Raw genomic sequence first — 17,454 nt, forward strand, 5'->3', positions numbered from 1 at the left:
TTGATTCCCATTCGTGTGAATTTGTATTTACAAGGATTTGTTCTTGTTTTTTTCCCCTCACCAACTACCACATGAGCGTGTAACATATAATTCTGCCTCATTATTTAGATTTCTACTCACTGCTCGTCAAAATAATCCTGACCACCCAATTAGTTAGCACCATAGCCATTCCTCCTCAGTGTCTAGGAGGTGCAGTAAGTGTTATTGTCTCTGTGTTCAGACGACCTAATAACAGTCTATTCCCAGACAAAGCTCTATTTTCAGGTGCTGTGGTTGAGGCTGTTCAATCCCTCTGTAGACCTTGCTAACAGCAGGACTACCAGTTCCTGCGTTATTGTCATTCTGGCTGGGAAGACGCTACAGTAGTGGCCAGTTTTTATTGTCTGCTGTCATTAGTGGCTTTTCTCTGTCTCCTCTCAACAATTATTTTTCCAGGCTGCTTCCCCTGTGGAGGGAAGCTGCGTTTGTCTCCGTTGTTGTTTTTGTCTCGTTCCTTCCACTGCTCTGCCCATTGCATGTCTCCCTGTCTCTTCCCCTCTCATCTAATGCCTCCAATCCATCTCAACTCAACCGCCTTACAGCTCGGAGGCGTTTTATGTGATGCAGTTTGCAGGAAGTCAGGAGTCTTGGCTGTTGCTATTCTGTCACAGAGGCTCTTCTCACCACAGACTTAAACAAAAAGATTCTCCCCAGAGACTGACGTGCAGACGAACCTCCCTGCAGGCTCATAAAACACAGAAAAATCTTAGTTTGATAGACTCCATCTCAGCAGTTGGTTTCTATTTGTTTTTGTTCTTCCACTCAGATCTAACAGCTTCCTTGTGCTTTGGCACCATGTAGGTTGGAATGAGCCATTAGGCTTTTAACAGAGTCTAGCTTGGCCACTGACACCAGAATTCAAATTCAGGGTTCCCAACCTCAAGATGAAGCAATGTGTCCTTGTGACCCTTACATGTGTCTCATTGGTTGAGATGATTTCAACCAAACAATGTTTTTTTGTTTTCTTGTTTGAATAGTTTTAAGAAAGCAGAAGACATAAAGTTACCCACTCTATAGCCATGCTGGAGTGTTGGTGAGGCTGTGCTTAAAGGATAGGTCTGGTAATATTCTATATTTTTCTTCAACAAGCCCCTTTTGATCCTACTAACAAGTATTGCCATAGACTTCAGTTGTTCAAAAACTATTAAAAGCACATCAATGAGCCACACGGATGCACTGGGCATCATTGTTCTTTCTTTCTGATGAATGTGAGCACTGTATTTTTTGGTTTTTAGTCAATCCCACATACTCCATCCTGCTGTTACTGCTACTCACAAGAGCACTCAAATGTGTATGGCTGAATGTGTAAAGCTGAATATAATACCCAAAAGTGCACTTTAGCGCCACAGACAGACGGTGGAACTTGTAAAGAAATGGACTAACACATTGTTGGTTTTGGTCTATTTACTGTATTTGGTGACAATACTAAGCACAGAAGTGCTTTGAACTAAATGATACTGTCACCATGCTATTGTCCGAACGTCATATAGATCCATCCAATTGAGACATTTCCCTCCAGGCTACAAATGGTGGCACTAGTGGAAGTTTGAGGATCACCAAAGTCAGTAAGATACACCTTCTGGATACCATGAATGTCTGTTCAAGATTTCATGGCTATCCATCAAGTAGTTTTTAAGGTATTTCAGTCTGGACCAGCCGACTGACAATGTCATGGACCCTAGCATGGCTAAAAAAAAAAACCTTGTTAATCATCTTGTGACCCTTCCCCTTGTGGGGTTCTTATGTTGGGAACCACTGCTTGTAAACTACATCAGCAATGTTTCTAAACCAGACTACATCCTCCGTAACCTCCAGCTTGCTGTTTTTGCAAGTGATGTTCTGAAGGAATGTGCTTGTTGGCTGCTTATCTGAGTCTTGTTTCATTGCCCCTGGCTGACACAAAGATCCTCTTGTTGAAAAGACACAAAGCGGACTCTATCTGCCCTCTTTGCTAACACCCAAGGTGATTACGGAGAGATAGCCGGCACTAAAACATGTCTCTCAGCCAAGGCTGCTTCAAACTCTGCTTACACACCCTCCTTGGCAGGCTGTGGTATATTCTAGAAAAGAGAAGTCTGTCCAAGATAAGGCATTTTGATTCCTTTTTTCAGGCTGTAGTTGTTATCACTGTTTGATAAAGAGCAATGAAGGTTGGTGGCTGGGAGAAACTTTGTGTTTTTACATCAGTGTGTCTCCTTGGACACTAGATATTTATCATGGGTCGTAAAGTCTGATATGTAAACTTGGAGCGATTTCATGCTGTCTGGCTCATGGTTTTGCTTTGGATGAATGAGAATCATTGTTCCCCCCACCTGCTCACCTGATCTTCCATCTTGCATCAACAAAGGTAGTCCCTGTGAAGGGGGCAAGAGTGAAAAGGCCTCTACAGAGAAAGGTTATGTCAGGTAGGAATCAGATCAGGTGGAGGGCTTTTGTTCTGCCACAAGAGACGCCTCAGGTGAATTGAAAGGGACAGATGGATTATAAAGGAAGTGTGCGCACTGCTGACTCGCCCTTTGTGCTCACAGCATTTGCATTTTGCAGTCAGCTGTAGCCTGGTGAGTGACTGGTCAGTCCAGTTTTATTCCCATGTGTCCGTGTGCTCACTATACTGCATCAGGAAGTGATGAATGCTGCCATTGTGACAGTTCAGCCCGTAACTGATTTGATTCTCAGAGTTATGATACTCAATTATAAAACAATACTTAGTCTTATACTAAAGAAATAGTTTGACAGTTTGGAAAATACATTTAAATATGTTTATTTGCTTTCTTGCAGAGCGTGAGATGAGAAGATCGATACCTGTGTCCGCCAGTTTGCTTAGCTTAGCATAAACACTTAAAGCAGGGGGACACCGATCTGAACCACCAAACCATTATTTAACCCTTTTTGTCCTCCCAGCTGCCACTGGACATAAATATGATGTCAGAAATATGTTGGACTCAATCAACTCTGGAGAGACATTAAATTTTGAAATGTAAATTAGGTTGACATCAAAACTCAATGTGAACTAATTGACATTAGCTGTGTCTCTAATCAGGGGCTGCATCCTTTGGGGGCTGCATTTGAAGACCAGTTGTGCAACAGCAGTGTGACTAGGCTGTGCCATTTCAAAGGCTCCTTCAAATGCAGCTGAGAATGCGACCATATTTTCCTGGGCCACAAATGATCCAATAGGTGGATCATTCATGGCCCAACCTATCCCAAGATTCATTGCGTGCCGGTAATGAAAATAATATGGCAGCAAACAACACCGACAGAGAGCCTGAGCATTACACTTTTGAATGAAAGTATCAAGTTTCAGCCCAGATCAACAGCTAATGGTACAACTGTTAAAACCAAGGACCTTATATTATCAAGTTTTTGTGAAAAAAAGTTTTGTGTTGTCATGGTTGCTAGGCGACAGGATCGGCAATTTGTAAATGGATGGTAAAGACAGGCACAGATGGTGAGGCGAAGCGAAAATTCTTCATGCTCCAGACCGACTCATTTTTCATTCAGACTTCGCGGACGGTTGCGAAGGGCCACACCTTCGTGGACTGGATCCGCCAAAGGATGCGGCCCTGAATTGAGACACTAATGTGTTTGGCAAACGTTGGGTTTTTATCTCGACTAGAATGTCAGTATTTTGTATGTTAAAATGGCATGAGACATTTGAAAGATTTGGGATTTTGGTTACTTAACATCATAACTTAACATCAACGTGCCTAACAGAACACTGTCATCAGTAATCTATGTTAAATTAATGTTGGCATTCAATGTTGTTCTGACATTGGACCCAATGTCAAAACTTATATTCAACCTATTATCAACGTCTAATGACAATGGTGGCCAGCTGCATGCCTGAAGGGTCTGATTCTGGCTTTAGCCTTATATTCAGTGTATGGACATGAGAATGGTATCAGTCCTCTCATCTAACTCTTGGCAAGACGATGTGAGTGTAAGTGTACTTCCCAAAATGTTGAACTATTCCTATTTGAAAAATGAAGAATTATACTACTGAACTCAGTAGTAGTATATACAATTTATATAAAGCCAATAATTACACTACAATACAATAATTACCAAGATCAGATAAATTCAAGTAGTGCCCATAGCTGCAGTAACAATAATAATAATAATAAACTCTATCAATACATTATTGTACAAAAACAAGTCTACAAAGTGCTTCACTCACAAAAAATACTCAGTTCATTTACATAGTAAAACGCTTTAAGCATTTTCCATCTGCGCTTCAGGATGCAGTATTGTTCAGGGCTGATGCAGTGTGGGAGGTCTCTGGTATTTTCAAAGAAGTCGAAAGTACACACACAAACGCACTCTCACACATTTCTGGTACCTTAAGTTAAACGCTAGTGGTGCCAAGACAAATAGCCTCCTGGCAGCAAGCATGGAAAACCCTCCTCCAAACCCAATGTGAAGAAGTGGGCAATTTAATTTGCTAACTTTCTCCCTGGAAAGACCCAATAGGAGCTATGTGTAAAAGTTTCTTTGCCATCAACAAAGATGTTTCTGAAAGTCTGAGAAAAACATACATGAGGGAATATGTGTGCTGCCTATAAGAAAATGGGAATACAAAGTGCAAAATATGTATAGTTAGATAGTAAAAGAGGACAAAGAGCCCGCAGGGAGCCATTAAATCCAGATAGTGATTTGACATGAATCTAAGGCAAGTAAAAGGGAGCTGTAGGCTCTCACTGTCAGGTAAAGCAGATGCACTTTTGTTGATGGTACACTTAAACCTTTCTGTATTATCTTGAGGAGTTCTCTGTCAGGATTTGTTGTCCCTTTCGAAGAATGTAGCCCAAGGTGGTGCACTTTCGTCCAGTACAAGCCTTTCAACATCATCAAAAGCGCTTTGATTATTTTCCATGAGTGCTTTTGCATCTTCAAAACCACCACAACATTCTTTGTCCTTGATCGTCTTTTTTTAACGTAACACTAGCAGATGAAGGAAAAATGGGAGAATTTAGACAGGCTGCTAAACCAGAAAGATCCAAACTCAGCTCTAAATGGACGAACTGGGGTGAGGATAACCGCGTACAGCTTCCTCAGCACTTCCTCCTTTCATCTTGGAAGAGTGGAGCGCAGCAGAGCTCATCGCAAGTGTAGAGCTGCTCTACAGGGGAGATCTAAACACAGCCTCTCTGATTTAGGAGCTGGAACGGAGCAGTCGCCAGCCTCCCACCAGAGCTGGCAGGCAGGGTTGGATGGCTGTCTGGCCACTGTTGTTGGGGGGAGGAGGGAGGAGTGGGGGAGTGGAGACAGGAAGACGCTGCCAAAAGACCAAAAGGCCACTAACTGCTGCAACACCAGAATGAGACAAAGCTCATTGGGTTTGTGTGCCAGTGTGCAGAAAAAAAGAAAAATTGAATTTGAAAATCTGCTGATCTAATTCATTCAACATGTCTACATCCTTCACTAAACACAAAAACAGAAACCCAACACCAATGTAGAAAGAAAACAGGACCAAAATGCCTCAAAAACACAAAATTAGACATTCCTCATCACCACTGTACCTAAGTGTCTCCCTCCAGAGGAGTTAAAAAACAAGCCTGTAATCTAAAACGGTTTGCCATGTGTCAATTTGTATATATTGCTCTGTGCACATAACCCTGTCTCCTACAAATAATATTAATTTCACTTGTTTTACTACATATGTTGTGCAAGAAACAAAGCTGCTATAGGACCACGTCACCCAACAGTGTATTTTTTTTAGTACGCAAAGTGTTATGTTCACGTACCACACACAGGCTGAAGGGGTGGTGGTCAGGGTGGGTGTTTGGTGGTTAGGTTTCAGCAACAAAAGCACTGGCTGAGGTTAGGAGAAGATTGTGGTTTGAATTAAATATTAATAACGTCAACACAACATGTCTCATGCCTAAACTCCAGGGTGGCTTTTTCAATATTTAATCAAGACCACCATCTTTACCCAACCTTAACTCAGTGCTCTGAGTCCCTGAACATGACCATGAAAACGTTAATAATGCTTAAAACCAAAATGAAAGAAGTCATCACTGAACAGTTTGCAGATGCATTCTTTATGAACATTTTGTGACTTGTTAAAAAATGTCTTTGTTAAGTTGATTAAAAAGCCAACCTTACAAGTAAAAGCACAAAAAATAAAAATGAAACTGCCATTATATTGCTTTATATAAAGCTACACTACTGGACCATTTCTACAGATGCATTTATGTGTAAGAAGCATTCATTGTTGTAGTTGGTTACAGTGGAGCTAATTCTCACTACTTTTTATACTGTGGGTAATTTATTCAATGGACAATGATCCAAAAATGGATCACATTTAATTTATGGATTAAAAGTTAATTAAGTTGATATTAAGTTGATCTTTGTATATAAAATCTTAGTATGCAAAAAATAACCAGTGACTAAAACTGAAATAAATGTAGTGGAATAAAAAGTACAACATATCCCTCTGATGTTACATGTACAAGCATTTGAATATTCTTAATTACAGTCCATCACTTGCAAATTAGCAGTATGTAAGAGCAGCTGTGAGACAGACCAAAAAAGAAAGGTATTCAAGATTTAATGTGGTGTATTTCTTCAGATTACACTGTACTCCAGTATTATAAACAGAGGGTTAAACACACACGTTCACACATGCACAGTGCCACTGATTCACCTTTTGACTGCATTCACTGTTAAAAGCCTTCAGTCATCTGCTCATTCTATAGTAAGGCATAAAAACTCACGGTATAGTATGTTGTGAAAATGTCAAAAAAACATCATAGTATAATAAAGCATACAAACGTCAAAAAACGTCATGGTATAATATGGCGTAAACACATCAAAAACTGTCACAGTATAGGTAGGCATGAAAATATCATAGTATGGTAAGGCATAAAAACGCCAAAAAAAAGGTCATAGTAGAATAAGGCATAAAATGTCATAGTATATGCATAAAAACTTCAAAATTGTCATCGTGTGGTGAATCATAAAAGCGTCAAAAAACATCATAGTATAGTAAGTCATAAAAATGCCAAATTACCATTACTATGGTAAAAGTATAGTTAAAAAACATGTTGCTCCTAAACGACATGTTTTTTAACATGTCATTTAGTATGGCAAAAAAGTGAAAAAACAACATACCACAATAAGACTTAAAAACATCAAAAAAACAGCATAGAATAGTAATATATGAAGACATCATAGTATAGTGAGGCCTTGAGAGTGAGAAAAACGACATAGTATAGTATGGCAAAAAAAGTGAAAAATCAACATAGTAAAATAAGGCATAAAAACATCAAAAAATATCATAGAATAGTAATATATGAAGACATCATAGTATAATGAGGAATTATAAGTGAGAAAAATTACATAATATAGTGAGGCCTTAGAAGTGAGAAAAACGACATAGTATAGTATGGCAAAAAATGTGAAAAAACGACATAGTATAGTATGGCAATAAAAGTGAAAAATCGACATAGTAAAATAAGGCATAAAAACCTCAAAAAACATCACAGAATAGTAATATATGAAGACGTCATAGTATAGGAAGGCCTTAAAAGTGAAAGAAAGTCATAGTATAATGAGGCCTTAAAAGTGAAAAAACGACATAGTATAGTATGGCAAAAAAAGATAAAAATTATATCAAGGCAAAAAACCTCATAGTATAGTAAGCCATAAAAACATCAAACAACATCATAGTATAATAAGGCATAAAAATGTCAAAAAACATCATATAATATTAAGACACAAAAACGTCAAAAAATGTCATAGTAGGCCTATTGTAAGGCCTAAAAAATGAGAAAAACGACATAGTATAGTATGGCAAAAAAGGGAAAAATCAACATAGTAAAATAAGGCCTAAAAACATAAAAAAAACATCAAAGAATAGTAATATATGAAGACGTCATAGTATAGTGAGGCATTAGAAGTGATTAAAAACGACAGACAGTAGTATAGTATGGCAAAAAAAGTTAAAAAACAACATAGTATAATAAGGCATAAAAACATCAAAAAACATCATAGAATAGTAAAATATGGAGACGTAATAGTATAGGAAGGCCTTAAAAGTGAAAGAAAGTCATAGTATAATGAGGCCTTAAAAGTGAAAAAACGACATAATAAAATAAGGCTTAGTATAGTATGGCAAAAAAAAGGTAAAAATCAAAATAGTATAATAAGGCATAAAAAATGTCATAGTATAATAATGTATAAAGACGTCATAGTATAGTAAGGCCTAAAAAATGGGAAAAACGAAATAGTATAGTATGGCAAAAAAAGTGAAAAATCAACATAGTAAAATAAGGCCTAAAAACATCAAAAAACATCATAGAATAGTAATATATGAAGACGTCATAGTATAGTAAGGCCTTAAAAGTGAGAAAAACGACATAGTATAGTGAGGCCTTAAAAGTGAAAAAACGACATAGTAAAATAAGGCATAAAAACATCAAAAAACATCATAGAATAGTAATATATGAAGACGTCATAGTATAGTAAGGCATAAAAACATCAAAAAACGTCATAGAATAGTAAAATATGAAGATGTCATAGTATAGGAAGGCCTTAAAAGTGAAAAAACGACATAGTATAGTATGGCAAAAAAAGTGAAAAAACGACATAGTAAAATAAGGCATAAAAACATCAAAAAACATCATAGAATAGTAATATATGAAGACGTCATAGTATAGTAAGGCCTAAAAAATGGGAAAAACGAAATAGTATAGTATGGCAAAAAAAGTGAAAAATCAACATAGTAAAATAAGGCCTAAAAACATCAAAAAACATCATAGAATAGTAATATATGAAGACGTCATAGTATAGTAAGGCCTTAAAAGTGAGAAAAGCGACATAGTATAGTGAGGCCTTAAACGTGAAAAAACGACATAGTATAATAAGGCATAAAAACATCAAAAAACTTCATAGAATAGTAAAATATGACGACGTCATAGTGTAGGAACGCAAAAAACTTCATAGAATAGTAAAATATGACGACGTCATAGTGTAGGAACGCCTTAAAAGTGAGAAAAACGACATAATATAGTATGGCAAAAAAAGCGAAAAAATGACATAGTAAAATAAGGCCTAAAAACATAAAGAAACATCATAGAATAATAATATATGAAGATGTCATAGTATAGTGAGACCTTAAAAGTGAGAAAAATGACATAGTATAGTATGGCAAAAAAAGTGAAAAATCAACATAGTAAAATAAGGCATAAAAACCTCAAAAAACATCACAGAATAGTAATATATGAAGATGTCATAGTATAGTGAGGCCTTAAAAGTGAGAAAAACAACATAGTATAATACGGCAAAAAAAGTGAAAAAAGACATAGTAGAGTATGGCAAAAAATGTGAAAAAATGACATAGTATAGTATGGCAAAAAAAGTGAAAAATCAACATGGTAAAATAAGGCATAAAAACCTCAAAAAACATCATGGAATAGTAAAATATGAAGACGTCATAGTATAGTAAGGCCTTAAAAGTGAGAAAAACGACATAGTATAGTATGGCAAAAAATTGAAAAAACGACATAGTATAGTATGGCAAAAAAAGTTAAAAAAACAACATAGTAAAATAAGGCATAAAAACATCAAAAAACGCCATAGAATAGTAAAATATGAAGATGTCATAGTATAGGAAGGCCTTAAAAGTGAAAGAAAGTCATAGTATAATGAGGCCTTAAAAGTGAAAAAACGACACAGTATAGTATGGCAAAAAAAGTGAAAAATCAACATAGTAAAATAAGGCATAAAAACATCAAAAAACATCATAGAATAGCAATATATGAAGACGTCATAGTATAGTAAGGCCTTAAAAGTGAAAAAACAACATAGTACATTAAGACTTAAAAATATTTAAAAACGTCATAGTATATTAAAGTATAAAGACTTCATAGTATAGTAACGCCCTAAAAGTAAAAATACGACAGTATAGTATTGCAAAAACATGAAAAAATGACTTAGTATAGTATGGCAAAAAAGTGAGAAAACATCATAGTATAGTAAGGCATAAAAACATCAAAAAACATCATAGTATAGTAAGGCATAAAAATGTGAAAAAACATCATATTATAGTAAGACACAAAAACGTCAAAAAACGTCATAGTATAGTAAGGCATAAAAACCTTAAAAAAATGTCATAGTATAATAACGTATAAAGACGTCATAGTATAGTAAGGCCTTAAAATGTGAAAAAACATCATAGTATAGTAAGGCATAAAAACATCATAGTATAGTATGGCAAAAAAAGTTAAAAAAACAACATAGTACAAAAGGGCATAAAAACATCAAAAAACATCATAGAATAGTAATATATGAAGATGTCATAGTATAATAATGTATAAAGACGTCATAGTATAGTATGGCAAAAATAGTGAAAAAACGACATAATATAGTATGGCAAAAATAGTGAAAAAACGACAGTATAGTATTGCAAAAACATGAAAAAATGACATAGTATAGTAAGGCATAAAAACCTTAAAAAAATGTCATAGTATAATAAGGCATAAAAACATCAAAAAACTTCATAGTATACTAAGGTATGAAATGTAATGTAAAATGTTATACACACACACACACACACACACACACACACACACACACACACACACACACACACACACACACACACACACACACACACACACACACACACACACACACACACACACACACACACACACACACACACACACACACACACACACACACACACACACACACACACACACACACACACACACACACACACACACACACACACACACACACACACACACACACACACACACACACACACACACACACACACACACACACACACACACACACACACACACACACACACACACACACACACACACACACACACACACACACACACACACACACACACACACACACACACACACACACACACACACACACACACACACACACACACACACACACACACACACACACACACACACACACACACACACACACACACACACACACACACACACACACACACACACACACACACACACACACACACACACACACACACACACACACACACACACACACACACACACACACACACACACACACACACACACACACACACACACACACACACACACACACACACACACACACACACACACACACACACACACACACACACACACACACACACACACACACACACACACACACACACACACACACACACACACACACACACACACACACACACACACACACACACACACACACACACACACACACACACACACACACACACACACACACACACACACACACACACACACACACACACACACACACACACACACACACACACACACACACACACACACACACACACACACACACACACACACACACACACACACACACACACACACACACACACACACACACACACACACACACACACACACACACACACACACACACACACACACACACACACACACACACACACACACACACACACACACACACACACACACACACACACACACACACACACACACACACACACACACACACACACACACACACACACACACACACACACACACACACACACACACACACACACACACACACACACACACACACACACACACACACACACACACACACACACACACACACACACACACACACACACACACACACACACACACACACACACACACACACACACACACACACACACACACACACACACACACACACACACACACACACACACACACACACACACACACACACACACACACACACACACACACACACACACACACACACACACACACACACACACACACACACACACACACACACACACACACACACACACACACACACACACACACACACACACACACACACACACACACACACACACACACACACACACACACACACACACACACACACACACACACACACACACACACACACACACACACACACACACACACACACACACACACACACACACACACACACACACACACACACACACACACACACACACACACACACACACACACACACACACACACACACACACACACACACACACACACACACACACACACACACACACACACACACACACACACACACACACACACACACACACACACACACACACACACACACACACACACACACACACACACACACACACACACACACACACACACACACACACACACACACACACACACACACACACACACACACACACACACACACACACACACACACACACACACACACACACACACACACACACACACACACACACACACACACACACACACACACACACACACACACACACACACACACACACACACACACACACACACACACACACACACACACACACACACACACACACACACACACACACACACACACACACACACACACACACACACACACACACACACACACACACACACACACACACACACACACACACACACACACACACACACACACACACACACACACACACACACACACACACACACACACACACACACACACACACACACACACACACACACACACACACACACACACACACACACACACGCACAGTTTTTGTTTCTTTTTTTTCCTGTGGGTCTTATTTCATACCATTAACATGTCAAGGATTCTTGGCAGAGTGTTAAAGTGAAAAATACTACATAGTATAGTATCGCAAAAAAATGCCAAAAACGTCCTAGTATAGTTAAGCATAAAAATGCCACAAACCATCCTAGTATAGTAAGACATAAAACGTTATAGTATAGAAAGGCATAAAAATACCAAAAAACATCATATTATAATGAGGCATAAAACATCATAGTATAGTAAGGCATTAAAACACATTCAATTAAAAAGTCATACTATAGTATGGCATGAAACACCATAGTATAGTGAGGCACAAAAATGCCAGAAAACATCATAGTATAGTTAGCCATAAAAACACTAAAAAACATCATAGTATAGTAAGGCATGAAAACATCAAAAAACCTTCTATTATAGTAAGTCATCAAAACGCCCCAAAACGTCATAGTACTAAGGCATAAAAAAGCAAAAAAAGGTCATGGCATAAAAACGTCAGAAAACATTATAATATAGTTCGGCATAAAAATGTCAAAAAAAAGTGATAGAATAGTCAGGTGTGAAAATGTGGCTACATGACTAGCTAGCACATTAGCGAACATTCTGATCAGAAGCTAGCACGCTAGTTTGGTCTGGGCCATCCTCATTACTCCAGGGAGCTCTGTCCTGTCCCAGAGGTCATATCTGAAATGCCACATCTGAAAATAAAGTTCATGGTCCATAGAAACACTGGAGAAAGTTTCATGCTTGAATCATAAAATGCACAATACCTATATACAAGTTTATCTGCTGCACTACTACAGTTCTCATCACCTTTGAGGAAGAAACTTAACTTATGCAACAGAGGGGAAACTATTTGCCAACCCAGTGAAATCTCTCCTGGGCGTGCACACACATGCACAGCATACTGTAAATAGACCCACCCAAACACACACACACACGCACAGTTTTTGTTTCTTTTTTTTCCTGTGGGTCTTATTTCATACCATTAACATGTCAAGGATTCTTGGCAGAGTGTTAAAGTGCATTAAGGAGGATAATATGATAATGTGACACAAGCCCCACTGAAAGCCCTGTCATCTATTGAACTTGCACAAGAACCTGTTCCACCACAAACAAAGGCTGCAGTAATGTTCAAATACAGCAAATCTCTTCCTGACTCGTTTTCGTCTCCTCCTCTATCTCTGTTTTTTTCTTTCTTTTTTAATTTCTGTTACCCCTCCTCTCTCTGTCGGTTTGGCTTTTAATTATCCTTCCCTTGGCTCTCTGGGATATGGCACCTGTCAGCCAATCAGAGCACAGCGGTCGGGCCTTAGCCTACTTTGAAAGTAACAACAAACTACACTTCAGTTCAGTTACAGTCCTGAACAATACACCCTGCAAACAATCAGCTTTTCACTACAGTCTTATCATAAATCATTCAGTGTTTTGCTCTTGCTTGCAAGTATGTGCAGTGACCCACCTCTGCTGAGCCTTTCCTCTTGACTGCGGGATCTCATTGTCTGTGTGTATCAAAAGCAGAGTGAGGCTCTTGGGGGAATTTGAGGAATCTGAGATGAGATGCTGGTCACGGTGCAGCCACATGGCAGCATCTCCCCACGTTCAATTAGGGCTACATTTGCTTGTCTGTCTCTATATTATGTGTGCGTGCATGCATGAGTGTGTGTGTGTGTGTGTGTGTGTGTTAATACAGCATGCGTCTGCTTCATTAGTTTTGTATAAGCCCCCATGCTCTGGTCTGAATGAGGAGGGAGGACGACACACGTCAGTCCCCAGACAGAGGCAGATGCTGCTGACACGTCTGAGTATCTCTCCATTGTGGTATTCATCCTCAGTGTCACATCTCATCTGAAGTGGTCAGCCAGACATGGTGCAACAGAAGGGTTTGTCTCAAACACATACACTCCCAGACACACACACACACACACACACACACACACACACACACACACACACACACACACACACACACACACACACACACACACAACACACACACACACACACACACACGGGCGCGCGCACACGTGCTTGTGGCTTCTTTCATAATTCTGTTTGGTGTGCCTTTTTGTAAGTGTGTGTATGTGGGGAGGGTGTGGTTACAGCTGCCATACTCCAGCTCAGAGGCCTTCTCATCAGGCTGATGATGCTTTTGAAGTGTTTTTTCTCTCCAAACGGAAAGACGAAGATATATGAAACACCCCCATGCCACCCCAACCTACAGCAACCCCAAAACCACTCCCCCACCCCTTGAGCCCCACTCCAACCCAACTGAGAATTAATCTGTGTTTTATTAATGAGAGTCAGAGGAAGTGGCAATTATATAAAAAAAAAATCTCAGTTCCTACAAAAGAACAAAGGCTTTGCTGAGTCTTTGTGACATAGAGGAAGAGAAATGTATCCTCTTTTACCACATGAATCCAAGTATGCCTGGCTCGTCCGGAATGTCCGCTGGCTCGTCTCTGCTCTGCCCACAATCGCTGCTCATCGGCTACGGTCAGTGGACGAAGCCTTTGTGCGCTTTTCCTGTGAATGAAACTGTCCCCATGTTGACTTTGTGACGTGATGGGAGATCACAAAGGATCTCCTACCCATGTGCATATTTCAGATGGTCCTCCCACCTCTGTTTGTAAGGGGGAGAAAACATGGGAGGGGAAAGGCATCTTAAAAATGCCATTTGTCAGACAGGCATGCAACTACATCATCTATTGTGGGCTGTGGGTGGAAGAAGTACTCAAATGCTTTGTTTAAGTAAAAGTAGCAGTACAGCATTATTGGCTTCGTGTGACCAATACATGACATTATTAATGCATCATATGTGAGTAGTATTTTACTGTCATGGTTGGCTAAGGTGGAACTGCTTTATCTACCTTATAGTTGATGAGTTCAGGGTTCAGGCCACAAGACAAATCTGTGTGGGGGTTGTGAGAAGATTAATGGGTTAGGAAAGGAAAAAAAGCACATTTATTACATAAATTTGCATTTTTTGACACTATTTTGTGAAATATTGGATAATATTACCTCCTGGTGTTTAGACAAGAAGTCACTGTCACATGAGCTATAACGCTTGGGAACTTAATCTGAAAAGCAACTAGTAACTAAATGTGAAAAATAAAAAAAATTAAAAATCCTCTCCGAAATATTGTGAAGTAGAAGTAGAATGTACCACAAAATTAAAATTAAAATGACTGCCTGTGGATTTGTTCCATCAACAGGAAGAGAAAACAAGCTTTCCTGTTCTCATTACGGGCAACTTGGAATTTGAATCTGCAGGCAAATAGCAGTAAAATGGCTGATGTGTGTTTGCATGTTTGAGCTTGAGTTGCAGCGCAAGCCAGCAAATACACAGAACTGGGCTCATCAAAGGCCCGATTGCTGAACAATCAACTCTCTGACTGTCAAATCCACTGTGTGCCTGCCAGAACTCCTCTCCTCTCCTCTCCTCTCCTCTCCTCGCTTTTCCCCCTGTAATTTACTGGGTAATTATTCCATTGTGTAAACAGCTATTACTGTGGCCGAATGCTGGCAAGTCTGAAAGCACTCTCCTGTCACAATGCTCACATTTCTCTCTCTCTCTCTCTCTCTCTCTCTCTCTCTCTCTCTCCGTCTTTGTCAAAGCCACAGGTCCTCACTGCACAGACACTCAAAAATAGAAGCCGTGAAATTAATCTGGTGGAGAGAGAGAGAGAGAGAGAGAGAGAGAGAGAGAGAGAGAGAGAGAGAGAGAGAGAGAGAGAGAGAGAGAAAGGGACCCAAACCTTGTTGGAACAAGTCTGCAGAAACAGGTTGTCTCTGTAATCCACATTGATTGCAATTTCACACCTCTGTGTCAAGTTACAATGGCAACACATACTTTTTATAATAATGCCTCTTGTAATAATGGGGCTTAGTTTTGAGAGGGATCTTTAATACTAAGAGATCATTTAACTCACCTGTGCATGATCTGTTATTTTAAGTTGAGGTGGTATAAAGGTTTTGGCAGACATACCAAAGCAAGATCAATACCATGATTTCAATTTAAGGTCATGGTATCCAGCTGTAACATCAGCAGTGACAAATAAACAAATCATTTCCAGCTGCAGGTGACAACGCTTTGCAGGGACAGACAGTGTCAAGTGGACTGAGCACAGGGCATCTGCATTCATGCAGAGCTTATTTGGGAAACTCGTGGCAGGAACACTGTCGTGGGTATACAATAGGTGTACAGTTACGCTCAGTGGCCAGTTTATTAGGAACGCCTGTATGCTGCAATCTAATACTACAGCCCTGTCATGATATAAAAATGAGCTTGTTTGTGAAGGGGGTTTGAGGATTTCTTTAGATCCAAAACAGACTGTATTAGACCTAAAGAAATATGAATTTTATACATGAGTCAACATTTAACAGCACATAACAGTGGCACCCTACCATTGTAGAAAAAAGACTGCACACAGCTCAGTCTGCAGAGAAGCTGATGAATATGAATGCAGATTTACTTCAGGTTTCTCGTTCCTCTTGGTTTTGCTGACTTGTCAAGCTCCTGAGTCCCTGTCCCACACGCGCGCGCGCACACACACACACACACACACACACACACACACACACACACACACACCTCCTGCTCAGACAGCAGCAGAGGCAAGACAAACCCCTGCATTCGCTCCAGTGGTTAGACTGTCTGACTGGCTGTCTGTCTGTCTGTCTGTCTCACACTCTGTTTACTCCTCATTTGCTTACCCAGTCAGCTCTGAAACCTCAGAGCTGATGCCAGCAGAGACGCCTGCAGCCAAAGACATGAGGGAAGGAAGGGGGGGA

Source organism: Seriola aureovittata, chromosome 6 (assembly GCF_021018895.1).
Source record: "Seriola aureovittata isolate HTS-2021-v1 ecotype China chromosome 6, ASM2101889v1, whole genome shotgun sequence".
Lineage (NCBI taxonomy): Eukaryota > Metazoa > Chordata > Actinopteri > Carangiformes > Carangidae > Seriola > Seriola aureovittata.